This window comes from Protopterus annectens, chromosome 6.part0, assembly GCF_019279795.1.
Source record: "Protopterus annectens isolate FY-2018-M chromosome 6.part0, PAN1.0, whole genome shotgun sequence".
NCBI classification, from domain to species: Eukaryota; Metazoa; Chordata; order Ceratodontiformes; family Protopteridae; genus Protopterus; species Protopterus annectens.
In genome coordinates, this window is record NC_056737.1 from 375,776,830 (window position 1) to 375,794,709 (window position 17,880).

Consider the following 17,880-nt stretch of genomic DNA (forward strand, 5'->3'; position numbering starts at 1 on the left):
CAGATTTCTCTAGTCATAACATCAGACCACAACTCGTTTTGTGTGATCTCAGATGTCTCAAGCAAGAAGCGAAATACAGTCCCACAGGACACCAGGGACTGCCTTGGAGTCTCTTTCCAATGGCCTATAACTTGTATACCTACTTGTTCGTACTGCCTAAGAAGCATCTTCACAAGGTGCTCAAACTACATAAACTGAATTCTCAATGTGAAGAAGTTGTGAATACACGCCAACATTCTTCTAAAATGCCAAATCCCTCACTTAACTAGGAAAATTGAGCCCACCTACCTAGCAAAGGAAAGTACAGTTGTGTACACTTACCATAAATGTAGATGTTCGAGTGTATTCACTGTTGCAGTCATCACCTGTGGGTTATCCCTCAGCCAGCCCGAATACCAGAGTCAATGTTTTTATGGGCCGACTGCCGTCACCTGTAGTCTGTCAGGCCGCCAGTGCCATAAAGCAAGGTAACCAACGTTATTACATCAGTTTTTCTTGCCATAACCCATCAGAAGCACAAAGGAAAAGAGAGAAGTGGTCCTAGTGGCTAAAAGCCACCTTGGGATGCTTGTGTCACCCTAGGCGAAGATGTTAAATGGGGATGGAAGGAGAGAAATCAAGACTGCAACAGTGAATGCACTCTAACATCTACATTTATGTAAGTGTACACAACTGTACTATGTTCTTCATGTTTCACTGTTGCAATCACCACCTGTGGGAGGATTCCCAAAGCTGAGGAAAAGGGTGGAAAGATAGGTTGAGCCTAGGTATAGGTGAGGAAGACCTGCAAAATTGCAGAGGCAAACTCTGCCCTAGACTTAGAAGAGAAAGGTAGGCGGCAATGCTTTGTAAAGGTATGGACAACGGTCCAGGTGGCTGTTTCCAAGATGTCCCTGGTAGGTACTCCTCTGAAGAAGGCAGTAGAGGTTGCCCTAGTGGAGTGGGTACAGATAGACTTAGGGATGGGTTTTTCCCATGTAGTCTGTAGCAAAAATGGATACAGTGTGAAATCCATTTGGAAATGGGCTTCTCCTCTGTCCCTAGGACAAAGCTTACAAGCAGCTGGTCTGTTTTTTTGACTGGCTTAGTATGGTCCAGACAGCATCAGAGTTGTCTGTGCACATCTAGTGAGTACAGAATTATTTCCCCCTTGTTTTGAGGGTTGGTGGGAAGGTGTACGGCCTGGTTAAGGGTCACATCAGATACCACCTTGGGCATAAAGGAGGGATTAGTCCTCTGGGAGACACTGTCTGCATGGAAAATTATGAAGGGCTCGACAGCCATGACCGCTTGAAGTTCCAAAACCCTTCTGGCTGAGGTGATAGCTAGTAGGAAGGCAGTCTTCCAAGACAGGTATTTCAATTCTGTTAAAGCAGCAGGTTTGAAAGGAGGCAAGGTTAGTTTCTCTACCACATCATTCAGGTCCCAGGGTGGCTTCGGAGGCCTTCCTGGAGGCCTGATATTAGAAGCCTCTCTGAGGAATTGCTTAATCAAAGGATGAAAGAAGAGGGGTGGGTATAAATCATAATGGGCAGAGATGGCCAAGGCATGGATTTTAATAGAAGAGAAAGAGAGGCCACTATTGAGCAACTCTGCTAGGTAATCCAAGATGAGAGGGATGGAAAGTTGGGAGGTACTGCCCCCTTATGATTGTTTCCAGGAGCAAAATCTTTTTCATTTTTCTGCATATGATTTTTTTGTGCTGGGCCTCCTGGCCTCTGTGATGATGTCTAGGATCTGTTTGCTTCACAGGGACTCCTTTTAGTTTTTAGTGTATAAGCCACGCTGAAAGTTTGGGAGTCTGTAGATCTGGGTGAAGGTACCTTCCCCCTCTCCAGGAAAGCAGGTTTGGGGGCTGAAAGGTCAGACTGCGTAATAAGGGGTATCAATGCTGTCTGGGCCAATCTGGAGCAATGAGGACGCCTTTGGTCTCTCCTCGCTTAATTTGATCAGAACCTTGGGAATAAGGGGAAGAGGAGGGTATGTGTACACAAAGAGGAAGCTCCAGGGGAAGGTCAAGGCATCCATCTTCCATGCTAGGAGGTGATGCTCCCTGGTACAGAACTTGTGCAGCTGGTGGTTGAGATGTGTGGCAGAGGGGTCCACTTTTGGGGTCCCCCACTCTTGGATGATTTGCAGAAAGATTTCTCTGTGGAGTTGCGATTCGTGGGGGTCCAGTAAGTTTCTACTTGGGTAGTTTGCCAGTGTGTTGTTGATCCCTGGTAAGCATTGGGCAATTAGGTGTAGCCCCATGGAGGTGGCTGTAAGCCAGAGACTCATGGCTAACCTGCACAGGGGTAAGATTGTGTGCCCTCCTGCTTGTTGATGTACCACATTACTGTGGTGTTGTCTGTTTTTATAAGGACCACCCCTGGCTGAGATGGGATTGGAAGGAAGTCAGAGCTTTTTGCACTGCCATCATTTCTTTCTGGTTGATGTGCAAATGAAGTTGCTGGGCATTCCAAAGGCCTTGGGTACATCCTCCTGCAAGGTGAGCACCCCAAGGAATGTCTGAGGCGCTGGTCTGGCCGGAAGTGTGGAGGATGAAGGGAAGACCCCTTGCTCATAGCACAGGCCTCTGCCCACCAGAGAAATTTGACGCTTATACAAGGGATCAGAGGGACAGTACTTTCTAGGGACTGAGTGCTGACACCAAAGTTTTTTTTTTTTAATTTTTTTAAGTACTACTGAAGTTCTCTCATGTGAAGCATGTCAAGAGGGATGAGAAGGATGCAAGATGACATGTATCCCAGGGCTTGCAGGGACTTCCTCGCAGTGAGGGGACTTCTGGAAGCCAGATGGGTGAAGTAGAGAGGCAGGAAGCTCTGCTTTTCTGGAGATAGAAAGGCCATTTGGGTTGCTGTGTCTAGCACAACTCCCAGGAAACACTTTTCCTGGTGGGGTTTTGTTTTGATTTTAACTCGATGATGGTGAACCCTAGGGAAATTAGGAGTGATTTGACAAAAGAGAAGGTCCTGGAGCAACTTTACTTTGCAGTCTGCCTGAATGAGGAAGTCATTCAGGGAAAGGTAAACCTGTATACTTCTGACTGCAGAATGCTATAGCCAGGGCCATGCATTTGGTAAAAACTCTGGGAGCAGTAGATAAGCCAAAGGCCAGTGGAGAGAACTGAAAGTGTTGATAACCTGCTCTAAAGCACATGACTTTTCTGCACAATTCCCTGATGGGGATGTGGAGGTAAGCATCTTTTAGGTCTAGTGTCACAATCCAGGCATTTTGTGTCAGCATGGATAGGAGCTGCTGCAAGGTTAGCATTTTGAATGTGGGGACCACCAAGGAGGTGTTCGGTTTGGATAGATCCAGGATGGGGCACCAAGTGCCCTCTTTTTTGGGAACAAGGAATAGTCTGGAGTAAAAAAAACTTTTCTTGTGTGATCTGGAGGGACAGGTTCTACTGCCCCCTGGGATATTAGAGTTTGGACCCATTTCAAAGTCTCTGCCCACTGGTTTGGGAGGAGGTGTGGGTACCCCTCTTGGAATAGGGAGTTTGCTGAAGGAGAATCTGTATCCCTGAGAAATGATTTTTAAGACCCACTGATCTTTGGTTATAGAGACCCAACTGTACTTGAAGAGAGTGATCCTTCCCTCCTAGCATTTGATGAGTGAAAGGAGGGCAGAGGGGGGAGGGAGAATCATTGTGAGCGGTTGCCATAGAAGCTTGGCTTAGAACTCCCTGCTTTAGAGATGGAAGTGGTCCATTGTTTGCTTCTTTGCTGGCCCTGGGATAGGGGCCTGGATGGCCTGTCCCTACAGGGCTTACCTTGGCCCTGTCTGCAAGGTGCAGGAAAGGCCTAGTGCTTAGAGGAAAAGTTCCTGCCGAATCAGGGAGATTGAACTTGAAAGAAATCTTTTACTGCTTGCATAGATTTTGCTTTGTCTTCCATCTTTTTAAGCACCTTCTGCTTTTTCCCCCAAACAGGTGTTCCTTATCTAAGGGTGCATCAATAAGTTTAGACTTGACATGATCAGGGACAGGTTGTTCCTTCAGTCATGCATGTCTTCTAATAACAGCTCCTGTCACTGCTGCCCTGCTAGAGGCTTCTAGGGTATCATATCCACATTGCAATGAGTGTTTGGCCACTTGCCAAGCAGAGTGAAGTAATTCTGCCAGCTCTTTTGAGTTGGCACCATCAGGAGAGGTAGCAATTATCTGTTTTAATTGTTCCATAGTGTGTTGTTGATATTTTAACATATGGAACTGACAAATTGAGTGCTCTGATAGCTAAGGTTGCAGAGGTGTATACTTTTTTACCCCAACTGTCCAGAGCTCTGGAGTCTCTGTCAGAAGGAAGAGGATTCTTGGCAGAAAATACAGTTGTGTACACTTACCGTAAATGATAATGTTAGAGTCGATTCACTGTTGCAGTCATCACATTTGGGTTATCCTACCAGGGTAAGTCCTCAGTCGGCCCGAATATTAAAGACTTAGTATTTCTGCGTCGGTTGCTGTCACTTGAGGATGGATGTCAGGTCGTCAGTAGTATAAAGTAAGGCAACAGACACCATTACAACAGTTTTTTTTGCCTTAACCTGTCAGAAGCCCCCAAAGGAGGAGGCCAGGTTCTGGTGGAAGAACCCCACCAGCAGAAAATAAATACTAATATGTCCCTTGTGAGGAAAGAAGAAAAACAAGGAAGAATGGTAACAAAAAGAGAAAAAAAGGGGATGGAGGGAGGGAAACCAGGACTGCAACAGTGAATACACTCTAACATCTACATTTATGGTAAGTGCACACAACTGTACTATGTTCTTCGTGTTTCACTGTTGCAGTCATCACATTTGGGTAGATTCCCAAAGCTGAAGAAATGGATGGAGGCAGTCAAGGAAGCTATGGGCTGGCTATGATGCCCTGCCAGACTGCAGAGGCAAACCCTGCCCTGGATTTGGAGAAGAGAGGCAGGTGGTAATTCTTGGGAAAGGTGTGAACAGATGTCCAAGGTGGCAGCCTCCAGATGTCCTTGGTGGGGACTACTACGAGGAAAGCTGCAGAGGTGGTGGCTGCTCTGGTGGAGTGTGTCCTGATCCCCTTGGGGGGAGGCTTCCACGCTGTTTGTAGCAGAAATGGATGCAGTGTGCTATACATTTGGAAATAGTTTGCTTGGAAATGGCTTTGCCTTCTGCCCCTGTAGCAAAGCTAACCAGAAAATGGTCAGACTTTTTGAAGGATTTAGTCCTGCCCAGATAGTATCTGAGCTGTCTGTGCACATCTAGCGAGTGAAAAATCCCCTTTTCACTTGTTCTGTGAATTAGGAAAGAAGGTGGGTAAATTAATGGATTGGTTGAGAGCCACACTGGACACCACCTTGGGCATTAAGGATGGGTTAGTTCTGAGGGATACACGGTCTGCATGGATGATGATGAAGGGTTCCACAGCCATGAGTGCTTGCAGCCCAAAGACTCTTCTGGCTGAAGTGATGGCCAGAAGGAATGCCGTCTTCCAGGAGAGAAATTTTAGCTCTGCAGAAGAAGCTGGTTCAAAAGGAGACAGAGTGAGCTTTTCAAAGACAAAGTTAAGGTCCCAAGTTGGTGTCGGTGCCCTTCTGAGAGGCTTCAAGTTGCTAGCCCCTCTGAGGAACTGCTTGATCAAAGGGTGTGAGAAAAGAGGCTCCTCAGTGTAAAAACAAGCAGAAATAGAGGCATGAATTTTTATAGATGAGAAAGAGAGACCACTGTGAAGAAGGTCAGCTAAGTAATCCAGGATGAGAGGGATGGAGGGCTGTGCCATATTGGCCCCCTTAGCCTGGATCCAGGTGCAGAACCTTTTCAATTTGTCTGCATACGACTTTCTGGTGCTAGGGCGTCTGGCCTCATGGATAACATCCAGAACCTGTTCACTGAGGATGCCAGATTGGTTCTGGCTTAGGGAATAAGCCAAGCTGCGAAATTCAGTGTCTGCAATTGGGGAGGCATGAATTCCCCCTCCCTCTGGGTTAGGAGGTTTGGAATCTGAGGAAGATAGCATGGAGGCAGCGGGGAAAGGCTGCACAACAATGGGTACCAGTGCTGTCAGGGCCAGTCTGGAGCTGTAAGAATGGTCCTTGGTTTTTCCTCCCTTATTTTGAGCAGTGCCCTGGGGATGAGAGGTAGGGGAGGAAAGGCATAGACAGAGGCTGACCCATGGGAAGGACAGGGCATTCACTTTCCAAGCCATGCAGTGGTGCTCCCTGGTGCAGAATCTGCTGAGCTGATGGTTGGTGTGGGAGACAAAGAGGTCTACCTTCGGAATTCCCCATTTCTGAGTTATTAGGGTGAAGGTACTTCTGTTGAGCTGCCACTCATGGGTCCAAATATTTCTGCTTAATTGGTCTGCCAGGGAGTTGAGAGAGGCTGGTAGGTATTGTGTTAACAGGTGTAGTTGCATGTAAGAGGCTGTGAGCCAAAGGGTCATGGCCAGCCTGCATAGAGGGTAGGAGCGAGTCCCCCCCGCTTGCTGATGTACCACATCACAGTGGTGTTTGACTGTTTTCATCAGGAGAACTCCTGGAGAGAGAAAGGGCTTGAAAGCTATTAAGGCATGCTACACAGCCATCATCTTTTTGATTGATGTGCAAGGGTATTTGCTGTTGACTCTATTGGCTCTGTATGCACCTGCCATCCAGGTGTGCACCCCAAACGTAGTCTGATGCGTCTGTGGTGAGGGTCTGGGTGGCAGGAGGTGGGGAGAAGAGCACACTCTGGTTGTGGAGGCATGCTTCTGACCACCAAGGAAATTCCTTTTTGAGGCAAGAAATTATAGGTAGAAGAGTTTCCAGGTCTTGACAGTGTTGACACCAAAGGCTCTTTAGGTACCACTGAAGTTTCCTCATATGCAGTCTGGCATATGGAATGAGTAGAATGCAAGATGCCATGAACCCCAAAGCTTGCAGGATTTTCCTTGCAGAAAGCTTGGGCCTGGTGGCCAGTTGAGAGAAGTAAGCCATCAGGAAAATTTGCTTCTCTGGTGTAAGGAATGCCATCTGGGAGGCTGTGCCCAGACTTGCTCCCAGGAATATAATCCTTTGGGTGGGCAGCTGTTTTGATTTATTTTCGTTGATGGTGTACTCTAGGGAGGTTAGTAGGGTCTTTACAAAGGTGCATGAGCAGCTTTTCCTGGCTGTCTGCCTGAATAAGGCAGTCATCTAAGTAGGAGTAAATTTGAATATTTCTTTGTCTGCAAAAGGCAATGGCTGGAGCCAGACATTTTGTGAAAACTCTGGGAGCAGTACTTAAGCCAAAGGGAAGCGCAGAGAACCGAAAGCGTTGAGATCCTGCCCTGAAGCGGAGATATTTCCTGCATGATTCCCTGATAAGAATGTGGAGGTAGGCCTCTTTTAGATCTAGGGTGGCTAGCCAAGCATCCTCGGAGAGCATGGGTAGCAGCTGCTGGAGGATGAGCATTCCAAATTTTGGGATCACCAGGAAGGTGTTTAGAATGGATAGATAGACAATGGGGTGCCAGGGTGCCCTCTTTTCTGGGAACCAGAAAAAGTCTGGAGTAAAAGCCTTGGCCTATCTGTTTTGCAGGAATGTGCTCTACTGCTCTCAAAGAGAGCAGGGAATGGATTTGCTATTAAGCCTTTGCCCACTGACTTGGTGGAAGATCTGGGAACCCTTTTGGGGTTGGAAGGGTGTGGAAAGAGAATTTGTATCCCTGAGACACAATGTTCAGAACCCATTGGTCCTTGATAATGGCGGCCCAGGTGCTTGAGCGAAAGTAAAGTTTTCCTCCTAGGGGTAAGTGAGGGTGGGCAGAGTGGGGTTTGGGAGGAGGTGAATCACTGAGTTCTTACCATAAGGGGGTGCCTTAGAACTCTCTGGTTTTGAATTGGAGGTAGTCCACTGCTTAGATCTCTGCATTCCCTGGGGCTGGTGTCTGGGGGTGTCTGTTTCCACGGGGCCTAGGCTTGGCCTGTTTACTTGGAGCAGGAAAGGACCAGTGCTTGGAAGGACAATGTGCCTGCTGGACCTGTAAGAAATCTAACTGCTTGCACAGAGTTTGTTTTTTCTTCCATCTTTTTTTAAGACCTCTTCTGCCTTAGTGGCAAATAAGTTATCTTTGTGCAAGGGGGCATCCAACAATTTAGATATGACATGGTCTGGCAGGGGTCGTTCCTTAAGCCATGCATGTCTTCTAATGACAGATCCAGTGAGTGCTGCCCTGCAAGAAGCTTCTAGGGTGTCATAACCACAGTGCAAAGTGTGTAGTTACTTGACTTGCAGAATGCATTACGTCTTGCAAATCTTTAGATTCTGCACAACCAGGAAAGGAAGACATTTTTTGTTTAAGGAGTTCCAAGGTTTGTTTGTTTGTGTCTTTCGGCTTTTCCCGGTTAGGGGTCGCTACAGCGGAACTCCGGTCCACTAATGATTGGTAGTGGATTTTTATGTACTGGGTTACCAGCCCTGACGCACAACCTTCAATGAAGGCATGCCCCATTCACGTATGCCTCCACACAGAAGACCCTCTAGCTGAGAATCGAACAGGACAACGTCTTGCTATGAGGCGACAACGCTACCGCAGCACCACCACCGCAGTACTAAGGAGTTCCAAGGTATGTTGCTGATATTTAAGTATGTGGAACTAATTTAGTGCCCAGACAGCAAAAGTAGCTGAGGTGTATAGTTTTTTAACCCATCTGGCTAATGCACTAGAATCCCTGTCTGAGGGGGTGGGATTCTTAGAGGTTGCTTTAATCCCTTTTGACCCTTCAGAAATTACCTCAGGGTCAGCTGTTGGGTTTTCAAAAAGATATTTTAGTGAGTCAGGGACTCTGTAGTACCAGTCTGGTTTTCTGGGAGTAGGAGGTAGGGCATCAGGAGTCAAGCTGGATTCAAGGAAAACATCATCCACCATATCCAGGACTGGGGGGATGGTCAAGGGTCTGTGTTGTGGAAGATCTTGGAATTCCCTGAGTCTCTTTCTAGACTGAGGGCAGTCCTGACTCTCCTATTGGAAATGCTCCCTAAAAGTATGCAGGGTTTCCCCAAAGGAAAAATCTTCTGTTGGAGAGGCTGAAGGAATGGATTCCTCTGCATCAGAATCCTCATAAGTGGAGAGGGGTTGCATGTCTTCATAGTCAGATGCATCAGATTCATCTGACTCCTGTTCAGACAAAACTACTGGGGATAGATCTCATTTCCTTTTGGTGGGGGTAGCTTGGCTTCCCCTGATCAGCATGATAAGGTTTTCTGCTATTTTATACATTTGGGACAGAGGCTAGGTAGTAGGTGCCTGAGAGTGGGTAGTTGGTTTCTTGGGTGTGGTTCGAACCCTGGGCTTAAGAAACTCCGTTTTCTAAAGAACGGTAGTTGCGAAAAAAGACACTGGTTTGTGTCAAGATTCAGTTGTGCGAAGGACTTCCTCGGAAGCCGGTGTCTGCTCAGAGGCTCCAGACCCATCCAAGGTAGAGACAACCGCAGGATCCATAGACGACGAAGAGGTTTGCGGCATACCAAACTCTGAAAGGGTCTAGGCAGTGGCCTGTGAATCAACTGAAGGGGGTATCAGGGGCTGTGAAAGCACCTCATTGAGTACCGGAGGGCTGACAACTACCTTAATGGAAGCGTCGTCAGTAGATTTGGACCTGTGCGGTCTGTCTCTACGTTTTTTTTTTTTGAAGATCTGCTGTCGGATGGCTTACCAAAGCCATATCAGAATTCGAGGACTGTAAATGAAAATATCTGGCTACAACAACGGCCCGACAATGGATAGTTCTGTCATTAAACAAAGCACAGAAGCGACAACGGGGGACGTCGTGGTCTGGGCCTAGATAAGTGACGCAGTAAGAGTGGAAGTCTTGGTGTGGTATTTGCATTCCACAGGCAAGACAATCAACTTTTTCTGACATCAGTTAGTGCAAGAAAAAAGGATCCCCAATGGGGTACTTAGCTTTAGAAGACTTCAACTCAACTTCAATTCGGAAACGAAAACTCACGTAACGGCTGACCAGCACTCATGCAAACTGCTTCTGCTTTGGACTCCATGGCAAGAAAGATGGATGCAATGGCGTCTGCTGCCTTACTTTATACTGACGATCTGACGTCTGTCCTCAAGTGATAGCAACCAATGCAGAAATACTAAGTTTCTGGTATTCAGGCTGGCCAAGGGCTTACCCTGGTAGGATAACCCAAATGTGATGACTGCAACAGTGAAACACGAAGAATATCTAGTCTTAGCTCCTTTGGGTCCCTGTGTAATGACCTCAGGGGTCTGCAGCAGGATTCCTGTACAGGTACTTGTGAGAATCTCTGTAGTACCTGTCAGGTTTAGTTACTGCAGGAGGCAGGGCATCAGAGGCTACACTGGATTCGTGGAAAACATCATCCACCACTTCCAAACTAGGTGGGATGGCCAGGGGTCTGTGCTGGGGCAGGTCCAGAAACTCTCTTAAGTCGTTTCTTTGACTGTGGGAAGTTTGACATTCCCACTGAAAATGTTCACTGAGGGAGTGAAGGGTTTCCCCAAAGGAAAGGTCCTCTTGAGGAGAGGCAGAAGGGATGGATTTCTCTGCATCTGAATCCTCAAGCAGTTAAGGGATGTTGTTCCTCTTCAAAGGCAGAATAATCAGATTCTTGGTCTGTCATAATTTCTGGAGGACGCCTTTTCCTTTTTGGAGTGGGGGCCTGAGTACCTCTGTTAGGGGAGATGAGATCCTCCACCATTTTAAGCATTTGAGCTTGGGGTGGGGGAGCAGTAGCAAGATGGTGGCTATTAGCAGATTTCCTATGAGTGGCCTGGCTTCTAGGCCTGAGAGAATCCTTTGGTCTCTGAGAAGTGGTAGTCAGAAGGGAAGACATCTTTTTTTGTCTAGAATCAGCAGTGTGAAAGGCCTCCTCTGAAGCAGGTGCCTGCGTCGTGGCTCCAGACCCAATTGAGGTAGAGACTGTAAAAGACTCAGAAGACAGTGGATTTCTGTGGCATACTGGACTCCGAAAGGGTCTTGGCAGAGTCCTGTGTAGAAAGCGAGTAGGGCATCAGGGGCTGTGAAAGCACCTCACTGAATTCCAGAAAAATGACGACTTGCTTAGTGGTAATGTGGGCAGAAGGCTTAGCCTTGTGTGGTCTGTCTCTATCTTTATCTCTATGTTTTTTTCAGAATGTTGACAGATTGTTGGGTTGGCAGACACCACATCAGAAATCAGACGGAACATGAAAATAATTGTCTACAATAAAAGCTCTACAGCAAATGGTTCTCACATTGAAGAGGGCACAGAACCGGCAATGAGGGACGTCGTGGTCTGGGCTTAAACAAGTGATACAGTACGAATGAAAGTCTCGGTGTGGGATCTGCTTTCCACAGGCAAGATAATTAACTTTTTTCAGACATCGATTAGAGCAAGAAAAAAGGGTCCCCGATGGGGTACTTAGCTTTACAAGTTTTCTACTGAAATTCAACTTCTGCTAGTGACCGACCAGCACTCATGCAAACTACTTCTGCTACAGGCTCCACAGCAAGAATGAATGTTGTACTGACATCGGCTGTGTTTTATAGACCTGATGTCAGATTACATTCGATGGCAGCCAGTGCACAAAAAACATTGCCTCTGCTATTCGGGCCAGCCAAGGGCTACCACAGCAGGGATAACCCACAGGTGCTGGCTGCAACAGTGAAACACTGAGAACATTCTCAGGTTTGGCAGCTTGTATTCATAACCTGATCCCTTTCAGGTCAGTACCCAATTTTCATAACCACAGATGAGGACATGGGCACACACTAACCGGTAAATTAAAATATTTGTCCTGTGACCTAATTCTCAATTTTATCACCACAGTCTACTACTGTATTTAGAGCATTCCCATTAACTGGTCATCTTAAGAGGACCCTCTATCTTCACCCAAAAATACTTAAACTCTTACATCTGGGGTAGCTGTTACTTGCTTGAATATGCACAACAGTCCATTAGCTGGGAGACAGCTATGACCTTCTACTTTGGAAGTGCTGATTTTCATTTCAGCAGCTCCACACACAGCAGCTAACTGTTCTACTGCTAGATGAAAATCACATTCACACTTCAAGTGAAAACAGCATTCAGAAGCAGCAAAGATGCCCTTCAAACCTTGGGTTGTGCAATTATTCCATATAAATAATTATAGCAAAAAGTAGCTATTTGTGTGTAATTTTATAATACAATACATATATATATGAATGTAGGTGGTTCTGTGTTTTAACTGTACTGCAACAGTGTTTTCTTATTTAGGAACTGACTTGCAGTAATTGTTTAATTACTGCAACAATTTACCAATTAGGTGATGTATAAAAGCAGGGACACTTTTGTATGTTTTTATCTGAAGAAGTTGTACCACTGACGAAAAACGTTTTATTTACTGTGTGGCGTTTAATGTATTAAATCTGCTTGTGGAGTTCGTTTCCTGGTGGTGTTCTTTTGTGGCTGTTTCCATCGAGAGGTTGGCTCTTCTGGGTTGCTGTTCCTGGCTTGCTTGTTCTTGTGGAGTCAATTATTCCATATACACGAAAACAACAAACAAAGAGGGGGAACACAACTTTTGCAAAGTCCTACAGTTATCATGAATTAGTCTACTTAAATACCAAGAAAATAAAACCTTTTACTCTACGTGGATTGCATGGCTAACATAAGTTGCCATGGAACCCCACAGTATTACAGTACTTTCCATAACATATTTCAGGGTATACAGTAACTGTGGTGGTGGTGCTGCGGTAGCGTTGTCGCCTCATAGCAAAACGTTGTCCCATTCGATTCTCAGCTAGAGCGTCTTCTGGGTGGAGGCATACGTGAATGGGGCGTGCCTTCGTTGAAGGTTATGCGTCAGGGCTGGTAACCCGGTACGTAAAAATCCACTACCAATCATTAACGGACCGGAGTTCCGCTGTGGCGACCCCTAACCGTGAAAAGCCGAAAGACACAAACAAACACTCATACAACTAACTCAAGTTACACATGAAAAAATTAGGACATTTACAACTTCCCCGTTTCATCCAAAATTCAAAAAGGAAAGTTTCAAATGCCACAACTAAAAAAGAAGTCAGAGCCCATTTGCAATTGCTAGACATGTAACCAGAGGTGAAAATATCTGAAGTGAGTTAGTAGGGTGAACTATATACAAGCAAGGAGAGCTTAAAGCCTGGAAAAGTTTGCATCAGTACCAAGTTGGCCATTAAAAGAAGAGCATTAAACACTAGACCATGTCAAACCAAAAAGCTTCTTATATTATCAGCTAACCAATTTAGGTATGTTGCACCTTCTCAGTTTTCTTAGGCCATTATGACCTGGGACTTCACCTTAACTTCAAATGATAGTTATCTCAGAACAGTTTCATCATATTCTCATGACATTTTCAGCCAACCTCAGAATAGTCCCATTTTACAACATTTTGCTTAGCCTAATAGTTTTTTGAGGAAAGCACACAGTAAAATCTCAAATATGTGCATGACTGTCAGAAATAAAACATGTACTCTGACATATCATAAAATGACAAATGAGTACTTATACTGAGGAAAAAAAATATTTTAGTTCTCATTTCATTAAAGCACTAATGAAGCAATTCAGATGTATTCTGAGTTTACAAGCCTGAACAAATGAACAATGCACCCATTTGTGCGAACCAAACGGCAATGCAAGGCCACTGCAGATAACTAATAATGAAAGGCAATGTCTCTGAGACTCTATGTAATGTACTTCACTGCTTGTGAATCAAAACTGGGGAAGGAGGAGGTGTCATAAGTCCAGAAACCAAACAAAATAAATAGAAGTAAATAGGATTTTTACTTCAGTTGTAAGGATAACGCAGTAAAGTATTCTAGGCCATTACTGTACTTTATACAATAAACGATCTTCAGTATTCAAAAACAAGCATACTGACTGGCCAACTCATCCAGTGTGCCTGCTTTAAATTGAGCATATACCAAAAGCAAAAAGTGTGCCCCCTCGGGTACCCTTGAGCAGTCAGACTTTCTACTAATATATGCTGGATAACAGCACTCTATACAGACAGCACATCAAAATATAAATACAATTAGGTATGTTCTGCAAAACCTAAAAAAAAAAAAAAACATTTAGAATGACAATGAAGGGGGTTTTAGAAATTTGTATAATACATTTCTTGAAAAAAATGCATGTTATATTGCAACAATGTTTCTGCACAGTGTATAGAGGTATTTTATATGTGAGGTAAAACTATGTCTTCTTGACTTTAATGTATCCAGGATTTATAGTGTGATATGACAACTGATGTATATAAAGTAACAATGTTGTGATCTTGGGCTGTTGGATATGCAAGAGTGTACTGATCATATCACGTGTATTACAATATAATTTATTTTTGCCCTTGCCACTTTACCATCTCCTTCAAGTACTCCACACCACTATCTTATAGCCAGGTTCCATGTTAGGAAGCACTATAGTATTCTTACCCCCACTATCCTTGATACATTAGCTGTATAATGTCTCTCAGTCTTCTAGCTTTAGGTACTATTCATCTATCTACTGATTGTTTCATACTTCCTACCTCATTTTTACTTACTCTTAACAACTGTACTATAAAATCCTCCTTACCCATGTCTTACGTCATACCCAATGTATCCAAGGTGGATGCAAAAGATCCCATGGCACCTATCACACAGAATTAACATATTATTCCCCAAGTGCAACTGGTCTAGATGGGCAATAAGGTATTTTTCACAAGGGGCCTTGGTACTTAATAGAAAGCTTTGAAATATATTGAATAAGCATTTCAAGCCATACACCAATAAAGACCAAAACAAAGACTCAGGGAAATGAAGTAAAATAAGATAAAGGTGCTTCCTTATAATCTGTTAAAGAGAGGGGCATTTAAGGAATGGGCAGTGGAAATGACTCCAATAATTAGAGAAGACAGAAACTTCTTCAGAAGCGCCAACTAGAGGGAGATAAAATGAAAATGAAGTTTAAAAACATGGCAAAAATGAGAGAGATACATGAGAAATAAGTAAGGGGAATTTAGAGGGGTTGACAAAGACTGAAGTACTGCAGAAAAAGGGGAGTCTCACAGAACAAGAGGAGTAAATGTCAAGTGCTAAACAGAAAATAACAGAGTACCTCGGATAATATGTATAATTGTATAAAGGTTGCAGTTAAGTAACTATTTTTTGATAAAACCACCACCACAGCACAAAATAAAATCTTAGCACAAGAACTTAGTAAACAAAGTAGAAGGGTTGCTGCCAAACCTATTGTGCCTATGACAAGTACAACGGGTTTATATCAAATACTCAAACAATCACATTGTCAAAGTCATCTCTTTGACAATGCAGTCCCGTCAACCCCCCCCCCTGCTAATTATATATAGCAACTCAGAGATTGCACTACAGTGGGGGGAAAGGGCAAATGTCCTGATCCTACAGTAACACGATCTCAGTCAGAACAGTTCGACAGCCTGCATTGTTAATAAGATGATATGCTCACCAATGTGATCATTCAATTACTTGACAGAAGTAAAATAACCACAGAGCCTATAGAAGTACTAGAGGCATTCTGGAAATTCTATGAAAGTTTCTATAAAGTAGTGACAGTGGACTAGGGAAAACAAGAAAGGGAATAAGTGGAAATATTTATGGAAGACTTAATTATGCCAAGGTTAGAAGAAGATGAGGCTCAACAATTAATAAAAGACAGAAAAGGGTGAGGTAAAAATGGTGATGTATAAATCTATGAAAAGGGAAGTTTACAGGAACAAGTGGTTTTCCTGTGGAAGACTAGAATTTAGGAAAGACGTGATCAAGAACTGGAAGGCTTTGTTTAATATTTTTCAGGGAGGGGGCAGCAACAGCATTTTGGAAGAAACATGTGGGGAATATAAACTAACAGTTTCATATATAGTGTCTCAATTTTAAACAATGGTTATAAAGTGCTTATGTCTATATTAACCAAGAGAATGGCAAGCGTGTTGCAAAATGTGACAGATATGTATCAATGTGGTTTTGTGGAGGGGATGCAAACATTCGACAACATTAACAGAACAATGGTTACAGAGGGGAAGTGAAGTGCAAGAATACCCTGCTGTCGTTGTTGGGTCTTGAAGAAGAAAAAACGTACTTGCTAATAGTCAGCTAGGATTTCATGAGCAGGGTAATGATGGCACTTGCACTCCACGACAGAATAGGATTAATAATGAGAATATATATATATAGGCCTGCATGCAAGAATTATGCTGGGAGGACTTCTCTCTAACAAGCTCTGTTTGAACAGAGGAACCAGACAAGGATGGCTCTCTCACCTGTTATTTGCTTTACATTTTATAACTATCAAGATGCCCACTCCACCTATACGGACCTCTTTGAATCTATCAAGATTCAACCCTTTACCCTAATCCTGGGCAACTTTTAACTACCCAAACATAGATTGGAAAAACTACTCATGGCAGAACACAAATGCCCAGAGTCTCCTCGATTTTTATCAATGCAAATGTCTTGGAACAAACAGTTAGTCAATACCTCCACAAGAGGTGATAATACCTTGGACAAGGTATTAACCAACATAAGTAACCACTGCAGCACCCCCAAAGCAGTATCCTCCCTGTTAAGATCCAATCATAAAGTGGTTACTTTCAAAGTCATCATCTCCCCAGACTCCCTCTAGCTAGGGTAAAAAAAAAAAAAAAAAAAAAAAAAAAGCTTCTCCAAAGCTGAATACAACCTCCTGAGAGATGGTATAAACAAATTCACAGCCCCCTCCCCCTCTGCAGGAACTGGCACCAAAGTACTATACGAGCATTTATGTAGATGTAAGGAATCAGGAATACCTGACAACAAAATCATCCTCAGCAAGGAAGAGTAAATTTGTCAGGAGGACATCTGCAATAAATAAACTATATAACAAATAGAAAAGAATTGCTGTCCAGGACCAAGAAGGAGCAGGTGCCCAGTTGGAAGCAATCTCTCCTTAGTCTGAACAAGCAAAAAAAGAGCACTAGTGAAATACACTAAAGCCAAATCAGAGTCCAAATTGGCCACATCTATTACAGACAATCATAAGGCCTTCTTCACATATGTCAACAATTACAAAAGAAGCACCCAGCTCAGTTCAGAACTGGTAGTCAAGGACACCAGATACACAATGCTGTACATACAACCAACCTACTGGCTGACAGATTCAGTGAAAACTTCACTCCTCTGTCCCCCCATCAGTAAATCAGGGCATCCCCAGTACTTGCTCCCCTCCCCTTATCATTAGGGAACAAGTCATTACTGCCCTCTCACAGACAAAAAATACAGCCTCCATGGCACCTGATAACATCCCAGGCTGCATCCTACATGAACTTGCAGCATAATTAAGCACCCCATTCAACCAAAGCCCAAGTACCAGCTTTGTCCCAGCCAAGTGGAGGACAGCCACTGTCATCCCTTTACACAAAGGTGGAGCCATCCAGTGATTCAGGAAATTACAGACCCATCAGCCTAACTAGCATGATCTGCAAGGCCATGGAATGCATCATCATGGACCTTATTAAAAGGGACACTGGCAACCTCCAAACACTCAACACCATACAGTTTGGCTTTGTCAAGGAGAGGTCATGTCTGTTAAATCTTGTCGACTTCTTTGAGACAGTCACAAAAGACATGAATGAAGGGAAGACAGTACACATTGCCTACCTTGACCTGGTCAAAGCCTTTGACACTATTCCCCACTCAGGCAGAATAGATAAACTTTCTCAACTAGACATCAATCCATGTGTTACCAGAAGGGTAGCAAACTGGCTCACTGATAGAACCCACCTAATCAAAATAGGAGAAAGCCACCTCAAGCAGTAGACCTGAAACTAGCTGCATACCTCAGGGATCGGTCTTGGGGCCTCGGTTATTCAGGATATACTTCTCTACAGGCCAAAACCACAGGGCTATGGATGACCAAGTTTGTAAATGGCTG

General features: G+C 44.3%; 1 protein-coding gene across 2 annotated transcripts in view; it reads right to left on the reverse strand.

The window, feature by feature from the left end:
• The window catches only part of BAZ1A (bromodomain adjacent to zinc finger domain 1A), a 3,222,221-nt gene that overhangs the window by 1,639,076 nt on the left and 1,565,265 nt on the right, over nt 1-17,880 (reverse strand). The gene's annotated exons all lie outside the window — the stretch shown is intronic.